Source organism: Lycium barbarum, chromosome 7 (assembly GCF_019175385.1).
Source record: "Lycium barbarum isolate Lr01 chromosome 7, ASM1917538v2, whole genome shotgun sequence".
NCBI lineage: Eukaryota > Viridiplantae > Streptophyta > Magnoliopsida > Solanales > Solanaceae > Lycium > Lycium barbarum.
Genome location: NC_083343.1, coordinates 82,557,996 through 82,568,076, shown reverse-complemented (window position 1 = coordinate 82,568,076; position 10,081 = coordinate 82,557,996).

Here is a 10,081-nt window from a genome sequence, read left to right as displayed (position 1 = left end):
CAAACTTAGTCTCACATATCCATATGACTTCGAAATCTTATGGTACGCACTTTAAGCTATCTAATACTCTCCTTAATCTCGTACGGACTTCATATTCACCTTAAGCTTGTGTAGTCTTTTCATGATGCAACAAATTCGAAATCTCCAAGGTGTAACATTCTTCCCTCTTAGGAACATTATTCGGTTCTTGGGGATTCTATAATTTTTTTTCTAGAGTTTCCCATGTAATGTGGCACTACCATCCTGTCACAGTAACCCACAATATCGCCTCGCAAGGCTACAACAGCAACATCAACAACTATGGCCACACACGACTAAGAAAGCGTATAGGAAAGCATTACATACCTGAGGACAATGACGTCTCTGCCTGAGCCTCTTCTGGTGGGGGGGATGTCACGACCCAGCCCCGTGGTCCGCGACTGGTGCTCTATTTGGACACCCAAACAGACTTACATACCAGATCGTCATATCAGAGATTGATTCAAACTTAACATACGTTATTTTAAATAGATGCGGTCGCCCGTACAGAAATATCATACCAAATCCTGTAGGCTGGCGGAATACACATCGCCCAGATATACAAACATATACAGACATATGGGCCGTTTTGGCCATAATAGCAAACGGAACCGCATTAAGACGCAGATCATAATAACAAACGAACAAACATGACCCATGACCCACATATATGACTACAGGCCTCTACAAATCATGACAGAACATATGACGGGACAGGGCCCCGCCGTACCCAAATAGCCATATATATACAGAATATGTATAACAGAAGATATGTACCAAAAATATGAGCTCCGGATCAAAAGGAGTAATCCAAGTGGCAGAATATGTATCCTATACTGGAGGATCACCAAAACGAACGTCCGTACCTGCGGGCATGAAACGCAGCCCCCGAGGAAAGGGGGTCAGTACGAAATATGTACTGAGTATGCAAAGCATGAAATACAGAAATCCGAATCATAACCGAAGTGAGGAGTACAAAATGTGGATACAGAATTAGTATATCAAAACCTGTGCTGAATATATATATATACATATATATATATATATATATATATCATGCAAATAAAAAAAATCATGCATAGGGCTCAGGAACGTGGCCGCCACTCCGACGCTGGCGCCACAACACATCATACTCCAGAAGGTTTCACATCTCCGTACAATCCCCGAACATATCGTATCATCATAAAATATCACAACACCAGAACATATCATATGCCATATCACATCATAACGCCGTATGTAAGCGGCACCCGGCCCTATGGCGAGGTCTCGGGAATCGTAACACATCATACTGCCGAATATACCATAGTGCGCACGATCACAAAACCGGCCCGGGAACCGGCGAACGATATCATAGTAGTAGGCACGAGTGGAGTAGTGCGGAAACCATATGCATATAAATAAATAAGCTTCAAAACTTGATGAACAAATATTTTTACGACATCCGAAGGCTCAGAAATCAGTTTCGGGTCAATCAGAGTTAATATACGAAAGTTACGAACTTTTGAAGTACAGAACTTTCTAAAAGCATTTCAGAAGCTCTTTTTGGAAATTCAAGTAACATTTGTATTAGGGGAACTTTCAATCATTACTAAGGAGCAAATCAAATGGAGCCTTTAAGATCATATGTACGTATCAAAATATATGTATCCAAAGCTTTAGCCATATCAAATATTTTTCGGACATTGTTCGGAAACATATCAACTAGAATCTTCAAACATCATAAATGCGTATCGAACCATATGGGATAGCTTACGGAGGTCAAAGATGTTAGCCATCCTAGTGGCATCTAAGAGTAGGATTTTCTTTATAAGCATACATATACATTTTTGTTTATTCCAAAAAGGATCATGCCAAAAAAAAGGAACGATAGGCTTTACATACCTTAATCGCCCGCTAATCAATTCCCGAATCAAGTCTCGGGCTCTCCAATATCTACAATAATATTATCAATTACCAAATATTAGCTACAAGTACTTAGAAATTCAATTCTAATTAGCACTTGTCTACAGAAATTTCGGCAGCATCTCCCCTGTAAATTCAACATCCCCGAGAATTTAACTCGGCCAAATTCATCAACAACCATACCAACAATACCAACAACCATACCAATAACATCAATAATCAATTCAAAACACATTCCAACATTCGTAACCTTCCTTTCAACATAATTCATCAACATTCAATTCAACTACGAATTTTCAAGCCGATATCGACACTTACATATTCACTACTAATTCAAGATCATTCAAGTGCAATTCAAAAGAATTTCATACAATTCTAAAAAATATTCAAAAATCCCGCCAAAACCATATTTCACCCGAAACCGCCAATCTTCGACACGAACATTCACAACACATTTTTATCTTCCAATTTCATCAACAACAACAACAATTCGCACCTTAACAATTCCATTTTCATAATTACATAAAACTATAATAAAATCACGCAATTTTCCTACAACAACTTACAACTAATTTTCATGTCAATCTTGAACCATTATTCTTCCATTTACATCACAAGGTCATAACAACACAATTAACAAGCTAAATAAAATTAATCCATCTTCTCCTCACCATAACAACATCACACGGCCACATATACTTACACACACCCACACGGCTCACTCAACACACAACAACTCCATGATTTTCATTAAATTCTACTCACTATAACATATATAAATCTTCCATAACATAAAAGGGTAGAATTCTTACCTTTTTCAAGATTTTCCACTTGCTAAAAAAAGTACTTTCTTGCCTCAAAATTTATATCCCGTTGAAGAGGGTCTCGAGCTTAGTAGGAATACTAGAAAATTTGAATTTTTGGATCAAGGTTGATGGCTAAATTTTTTTTTTCCTTGGGTTGGCCGAACCCCTCTCTTGTTCTTGCTCCCTCTCTTTTGTTTTGTTTCTTGATTGTTCTAGAATGAACAAATGGTGGCCCTTATCTATTTTTATTACTTGGGTTAATTAGTCACATGGGCTTGGGCCTATTTCCATTGCCATGGCCGGCCACCCCTTGGATTGGTCCTTCCTTTTTTGTTTTCATTTCTTTTGAGCCCAATTAGTTATGGTTCTTATTTTGTAATTCCCGAAACTAATTTTCAAAGTTCCCAATTTTGCCCTTGGCCTTCCTCCAAATTTACACATCAACATTTCATGAACAACACATATTTATATTAAATAAAATTAAAATATGACCTTATTTCTTACAAGTCAAAATTATTTCGAATTTTCCGAATATGCGATAATACGAGATATAACAGGGGAGGGGGGAATAAATGTGGGTACCTGAGCTTTATGTCATCTTCCACTTCCCATGTTATCTCCTCTCTATTATTATTATTCCACAAGACCTTGACTGAAGCTACATCCTTGGTTCGGAGTCTCCGTACTTGCCTATCCAGAATGACCATGGGAACTTCTTCGTAAGACAGTTGTTTGGTGACTGGGATAGTACCTAGTGGCACAATTATGGAAGGATCTACAATGCACTCACGAAGTATCGATACATGGAAAATCGGGTGAACTGGCCCCAAGTCTGAAGGTAGATCTAATTCATAGGCCACTTGGCCTACCTTGCGCATAATCTCATAAGACCCAACATACCGAGAACTAAGCTTGCTCACTTTTGCCAAATCTCATGACGCCTTTCATTGGCGACACCTTCAAGAATATCTAATATATCACTTGGAACGTTAAATCTCATCGATGATGATCTGCATAGGATTTCTGGCGACTGTGAGTTGTTAATAATCAATCCTGTATGAGCCTAACCTTTTCTATAGCTTGCTGGACCAAATCTGGCCCTATCAGTCTGTGGATGAAATGTTGTACTATGACTCAACTGAGTCCCCAAACTTTCTTGGAAAGATTTCTAGAAGTTGGCTATGAACTGCATCCCCCTATCAGAAATAATAGATACTGAGACACCATGGAGTTGTACTATTTCTTTGGCATGAAGCTTCGGATATTCTCCCGCTGCGTGTTTAGTTCTAACTGGTAGGAAATGAGCTGACTTCGTAAGTCTAGCCACAGTTACCCATATAAAATCATATATGCTTAGAACGAGGTAAACCTGTAATGAAGTTCGTATAAATGACTTCCCATTTCCGTATTGGAGTTTCGATGGCTTGTAATAAGCCTCAAAGTTGATGCTCTATCTTAACTTGCTAGATGACTCACTGTCACTAGTTTTGCTTCTTTCTCCTACTTACCTCTTCATTTTCTTATTACTGGCATCGCCATATCTCTTGGTACTTTTTGTCAAGCTTGTCTAGTACTACACATTTCCTGTGAGCCATTATTGAAATCCATCCTCATTCTGAGTTGTCGAGGTCTATAATACATCGGCACCTCGCGAATATCCTTTGAAAGGATACACGTAAGTTGCCTTGCTGGTATGGTCCCTTGTGATACCCGTACATCGTCCATCCTTGATCATACTTAATTATTTGAGATGCCTTTACTTCTCCCCCAAATATTGATCTTATAATCGTTTCCTGTATATCCCTATTATGAAATCACACCTATGAACCCTTTATTGTATGGGGATACCGTCTCATTATCATTTACCTAACACCTAGTCGGAAGCCATACTACGCACATGATTTACCATTTTAAGGGGCTTTAAATTTTGCAATGATCATGCCCCACAATAGGCCTTGTAAGGATACTCTCTCTGGAATCACTTGTATCCACATATTGAATCTGCACCGATATAGGTAAATTTTTTTGTACGACACTTATCATCGTCTTAAGGTTAATACGACTTCTCCATAATGTGCCCATCTTTTAACTCTGTCTCCGCTTGCCACATTGCCTCGGAATATTGAAGACTAATTCTTTAGTTGCCCTTTTATTGTCGTCTAACCATTAAACCATGAAGGAATTTCCTTCGTCCTAATGCTCCTTTCTGCAGTCCTATTAAGATCCTTAGATCTTCTTACGTATTAGTCACTTTCATCGATGCATCCCATAACTAACCTATGTTCCCTGTACCGCACCGTTCACAAACTTGCCATCTCTTGCCTTACCTTTCCTCAATAATCTTTCCTTGGAGCATTTTTCGCATAACTCACCGGGGATGCAATTTCATTTGTTGCTGTCTTGACATACCTATAAAGTTAGTTCACTGATCATTCGCACTCAGATCTTGTTTCCTCTTTTATCTTACTTTTTTCCTTTTTATCAGATTATTTTGTTCATAGTACAATAGTCCTAAGCATATTCCAGAATACCATAGACTTCCTTCTGATAAAACAACGACTTAAGGTCCAACGTCAATCATTCCATACTCTTCTTCAAACAATTCACACTATCATAGAAGCATCGTTCTCTGCTATTTTGATATATTAACAACAGGGTAATATATGGCCCTTTTGGAATTCTTTGAGGAAATGTTGTGCGTGAAGTCGCTCCTTATGCATAAGATAACTTACTCAACAAATAGTCCCATATTCCTCGTCATAATTTAATTAGTCGCCCGTTTGTTATAGTACAATTCGAAATCCCAATCATTTCATAACATCCATTAATATTCTCACTTAATAATAGGATATCCACAGGGTTTGACTCCCTCTCGCACCTTGTTGGTCGCGTCACTGCTTTAGTAGACATTCCTTTTATTTGCCCCACTTCTACCTTTCCTTCTCTGCTTCCAACATGTCTTTTTTTTATGAAGCATACAACACACACTGGACATTCGTCTCTTATCGTTCTCCTGTTTCATTGGTCAACCTTATCTTGTTAACATAGTTTGAATCCCTTTCTTTTCACGTCCCTCACCTTCCTTCACTAGTTTGAATCCCTTTCTTTCCGCGTCCCTCACATTCCTTCACATTAGTAACAACAAATTCCTATCATGTAACCGTTCGGGTAAGTTCTAGGATAAATAACCTGAACTATATCACAAAACACAACTGTAGTCATAAGGTCAACCAATTGCCAGGCAAGGAGCCTAATTAAGCATATCCATTCCGATAATCTCGAGTTATAGCTAAGGTCAATAGGCCTGGCTCATAGTGACACAAAAATCTCCCCCGCTAGATCATTGGGTGAAATCTCACTTGGTAATCTGGATCGGTATCACCTGCATAGGCCTTTACGTATGTACCAAGTTCATTTCATAACTCAATCTTCCAAAACATGAAAGGGCTAGCCAATTTTTTCTAGCTTGCAAACTTCTTCTAGAATGCTTATCTCTCGAGTTCTCCTCGGTCTACAAAACTTATTTCTACCCCAAGCACGTCATTTTCCCTTCGAATGTTTCTTATCCTATCCGGACTTAATCATCGCTCCTTCCAGCCTGATGCACACTTGCTACATGTATCCCACAATTGACTACTAACCTCATTTCTAATCACTCACTACTAGGCCCTTTCTTTCTTTTCGCTATAATCCTACTTAAAAGTTTCCATAACTTCTCTTAGATTCCCAAAAAATTTCGACAGAGTTTCCTCTGTAAACATAACAATCCCAACTTGTACACAGTCCAAAAAACACATCTTATGCCTCAGAAGGCCACATATTGAAACACATGTGATATACAACTCAACCACACAAGGCTGATTACTATAAAAGGATGTAAAGTAATAAAGCTCGTCTCATAAGTTATACCTACTCTTTCTAAAATTCCATCTTCCTCCTTCTAAGCTTTTCATCAATCAACTCCCTTCATGGAGGTTTACATACTCATAAATCATACTTTCCCCTTATGTTGTTGTTTTTTAACACCTTATAAGTGAATATGGATCTACTATTACAATTAATACTCATATTACATAACTTGCTTGTAATATTCCAAAATGACTGAACGATGCACTTTACTTTCTTACATTAGCATTGGCATCCTAAAGTTCCAACAATGGAAGTCCTTACCTTGGTCCCACTCAGGAACTTTGATTCGATATGATTCACTTTCTTACATTAGCATTGGCATCCTAAAGTTCCAACAATGGAAGTCCTTACCTTGGTCCCACTCAGGAACTTTGATTCGATACGATTCGGTCCAATGGGAGTGGGGGGAGGTCTTCGCCTGGTTGCTTTTCCGCAGGTTGTTCTATGGCACCCACACCGTTTAAAAATGTGCCAATTATACTGACTCTCCCAGGCTTACCACTATTCTCATTTGACCCTCGTTCTGCAGATACCGTCATTCTGGAATTACGCGGATAGTCATCTTCCAATGTTTGTCTATCCCTTACAGGTTCAGTGGGTTCCTCTTGGATCTCAGACGGATCTTTCTCGATGGAGGACATGATTTCTGATGGATCTGTATCATAAGAATTACTGCCTCTGGAAGCCCCTGGACTACTAGCTTCCTTTTCTGTGGAAGCCATCTCGCAACTACAAAACAATCAAGGTTAGCGATGGAAATATTATATCCTGTGATTTGACTTTATCGCACTATCTATAATAGAAAGAAGGTCATTCATTCCTAAATGCCCGCACCCTCCTATTTATAAGTGTGGCACGCAATACACCCATGAACAAGACTCTTCTAGACACCGCTGGTAGATATACCCTAGGACGAAATTGCTCTGATACCACTTTTGTCACGACCCAACCGGAGGGTCATGACGGGCACCCAGAGCTAACTCACCCGGGCACCTGTCATCATACATTCACGTTCAGATCAAGATCATTACAATACAATTTAGAAGCATTTCATATCATTTCCACCAAATATTCATACGATATACAAAATATACAACTTTCCACCAAAGTCATAATTCATCCAAAGCTTCTAATCTTTGGCATACATATTCATAACATGTTTCCATCTTCAAAATCTATCAATGATCATCATAATTTGCAACCTAACAACTTCATTTTTCATAATGTCATAAAATCGTACTAAAACGACATAAGCTTCTACATTCCATTTCAATACAAACTTATATCATTTTATCTCCATATACATTGCAAGCATCACAACAACACAACTAACACATTAAACAAAATTAATTCATTTCCATTCCACCAACTTTATACCACACGGCCAAACACCACATTACTAACCCCAACTAAATTCATTCAACTTTCATTTCCAATGTGAATACCATCATCCACACAATTAGAATATAACATAAAATTCAACTCATATATGCATACCACATATATACACTCACGACCACCTACTACATTCCATACCTACTTTGAAATCTTCCATTTTTCCATACTTTCAACTCATTTCTATATACTACAACACAAACAAACCTCCATAACATAAATAAAAGGGATGGATTCTTACCTTATTCTCTAATCTTCTTCACTTGAGTATATGGTCACTTTGATGAAATAAGTGCTCTTTCTTCCCAAACAATTGCACCATGTTGTAGAGGACCCTTAATATAGTAGGAATACCACAAGAAAAATATTTTTGGAGGAAAATTCTTGAGAGGTGGAAGTGAAGAGCAAGGGCCGAATGTGCCCTTGAGTCTTGCTCTTCTTTGTGCTTGTTTTTCTTTTCTTTAATTCATGAAGCTTCTATGAGATAAGGACCAATATATACATTAATTATAGCACATGGAAAATTAATTAAATTCATGGGTTGGGCCATGCACATGGCCGGCCACCCCTTTGGTATTGGGCTTAATTTTTCATCCATTTGTTTTGAGCCCAATAACTTATAATTCTCGTTTTGAAATTCCCGAAACTAATTTTCAAAATTCCAATTTTTGCCCTTGGCCTTCGTCCGTGTTTCCACACCAATATTTTTCATGAACAACACACACATACATTAATCCAAATCAACATATGGCCTCATTCCTTACAAATCATAATTATTCCGAATTTTCCCGAATACGCGAAAATACGGGATATAACACACATCATACTTCAGAATTCATATACCACATCATACTTCAAACGTATATGCATATAACAGATCCCGACCCTCTAACTAGGGACGCGGTGAACAATGCAGTGAAGAGCGCACAAATAACATACCCGGTCCGGGACTCGGTGAAAGACATATTGAGGCGTGCACGAGCAGAGTAGTGAGAAACTATATGCATATAAAACAAATTTTAAGACTCGATGGGTACGTATATAAATCGACACTTGAGGGTCATAAACACGTTTCAAGTCAATCCGACTTAGTGTGAAAAAGTTATGGACGTTTTTGTATAGAACCTTCTACGAACGTTTCAGAAGCTATTTTTGGAAAATCAAAGCAATAATCATATCAAGTACCTTTCGAATATCGCTATGGATCAAATCAAAATAGAACTTTTGGAACCATATGTACGTGTCAAAATATATCAAAGACTCAATGGAATAATCAAACGTGCTATCATTTGAAAATCAAGACATTAGTCATATCAATTGTCTCTTGAATGCCATTCGGAAACATATCAAATAGAACTTCGGACATCATAGATACGCATCAAAACCATATAAAATAGCTTATGGAAATCAAGAACGTTAGCCATTCTAGTGGCTCTAAGAATAGGAGTTTCTTTGGAATCATATACATATCGTCTGTTCGTTTCACAAGGATCATGCCAAAAGAAAAAAAAGGTAAGCCTTACATACCTGTCCCACGTCCTATTAGCTACGCTTAATTGTCCAAGCTCGCTATCGCTAGTCTACATTCAAGAGAATTTATACAATCATTAGACTCATCATCACATACTTATCTTAGTCTTTCAAACAAATTCATTTATAATCTGCCGATATTTCGGCAGCATCTCCCCTGTAAATACAACCATCCCCGAGAATCTAACTCGGCCAATTTATCAACAACAATCCGAGAATTCAACTCGGCCAAATTATCAACAACAATACCAACAATCATATTTCCAACTCCAACAATCAATTCAAAGTGCATTCTAACACTAGCAATCCTTCCTACACAATTCAGCGACATTTCATTATATTCAATTTGATCACATATAGTCAAGCTAACACCAATGATCTCACATTCAAGTGTTAATCCGAAATCATTCTAACATGATTCAAGAACACTTCAAACAATTCACACAATATTCAAAATAATCTAACCAATATGCCATTCCACCCGAAACCTCCAAAGTGCAACAATAACAATAACAACA